This window comes from Schistocerca gregaria, chromosome X, assembly GCF_023897955.1.
Source record: "Schistocerca gregaria isolate iqSchGreg1 chromosome X, iqSchGreg1.2, whole genome shotgun sequence".
Lineage (NCBI taxonomy): Eukaryota > Metazoa > Arthropoda > Insecta > Orthoptera > Acrididae > Schistocerca > Schistocerca gregaria.
In genome coordinates this window covers 388,016,779-388,018,751 of record NC_064931.1, presented here as the reverse complement: position 1 = coordinate 388,018,751, position 1,973 = coordinate 388,016,779, and positions in this window count along the sequence as shown.

Sequence of the window (1,973 nt, the reverse complement as noted above, 5' to 3'; positions counted from 1 at the left end):
GTCATCGCCTTTTTCATTTTGTTTCCTTAGCTTAGGATTACGCCTTTTATGTACCATCTTATTTTAAAATTTACCTATTTGATTCTCATGTCTTACTAACTTCTATTCAAATTTCTGACGCCTTTCTGCCGATTCATTAAAACCGATCACATTTCTGTTTACTCGCGTCCCATCAACACCGACTCAAAGGAAGGCCTCGGCGCTTGTTGGTGACGTCACGTCAGCTAGGCACGGCGAACGCCAGGTCTGTTGCAGGCATACTCATAATGGTGGTGTCTCCCTCTCTGACACAGGAAAATGTGAAACTATCGGCGGTAGTTGACCAACACTCATTGTTCTGAGAGATTTCTGCAATAAATTAATTGTGCAATTAATTACACTTCTTAACAAATAGTGTACTCCTGAACTTAAATTTCCACCTGTTTTAAGTATTGACATACAAAAACAACTTCACGGTCCAGCAGCACAGAATTCGTGCTTCTTTACATTATTTGTAAATCTGAGGAAGTTACGTTTGTACTGGGTTGCTTTTACAAGAAACTGTGAACATACTGGTGCTCTTCTTTAGGTATCTTGGTTGACTATGGGGTGAGGAGCACTCAATGTTAATGAAATACCTTGCGATTGTACACGTTAGGGGAGGGGGTCGGGGACAGAAGAAGAGGCAAAAGAGAAATACTTGTTTTATCAAATAAATTTTTTTATCTTATAAAGTTTCTCCTTTCAGTTGCCAGAGGAGCTCAGCAGTATTTTTGAAGTATGAACCTATTTTGTTTCCTGTTTAGAATTCCTTTCGTTGAAAACGACTGTAATCTAATGACTGGCAACAGTTGGACATTTACACATGTAAATTAGTTCACATTTCCAGTGACGATCTCAAACGAAAGTAAATAAATAAATAAAAGAAACTAGTTCATTGTAAGGGGGTTGGGGTAAGTTTCGATAACAAAATGGATCAAGTAAATATAGTTACTTGAATGTAAAATTTCCGAAGCTTGCAATGGGGCAAAGCATCTTCTCATGTTGATCTACGTTTGTTTCGACAGGATTCAGTAATACAAAACTATGATCTTCATTTGTAGCTTGACGATAGTAAGAAAATCTTTCATCTAAATAAAACTGCAGAATCCAAAACAATACCAAACATTTTGTCCAAAAATAAGAGATTTATAGTGATAAGCACGCCCAGGCGTTTCTGCCTGCAACAGACCTGGCGTTCGCCGTGCCTAGCTGACGTGACGTCACGAACAAGCGCCGAGGCCTCCCTTTGAGTCGGTGTTGATCCTATTCATTGCCAGTTTATTTTGCCATCTCCGGGCCTGAGATGCGGGGAAACCTAGTTTTTCCGATCTCCCATTATGCTGGTTCATTTTGCCAGATGCCGGTCCCTCAAATATAAGTTCTTGGTGTGAGTCCCTGGTCAGGTGTCAGGTCTAAAGGAAGGTCAACATGTAAATTAAAAGAATTTTGGGAGCCAGATGGTACACGTGTGGACCCCCTGAGTGTTTAAAACATGTATTTCTTCCCTTCATTACGTATTTGTATCATGTATTCGTTCATTCAAGTGCTGATTAATGCTTCTCACACTTATATATAGTAATAGAACTACAAAATATAAATATTTAACCGATCCCTAAAGAACTTTTCATAGAAGTTGGGGTACTGAGTAGCCCATACACCTATTCATGCAAAGCAAAAAAGAAAAAGAAAAGAAACTGGTGCGTTGCGTCCATTCGAAGTTTAACGTTCAGAGTACTGAATGAAGCTAGAGGAGCAGAACCTAGCACAACCGTTTCACCACCTGCTAATATAAGCAGATTTACAGCAGATAATTTTATACCTGCATTTGCAAGAAGATTCACAGAGAGAATGGACATATTATTACAAAATGTCAGTGATGTGTCCTGTGTACTCCTCGTATATCGGGTGCCTAGGAAACATGTTTTCTCGGATCGCTAAGCAACAGTTCAAGC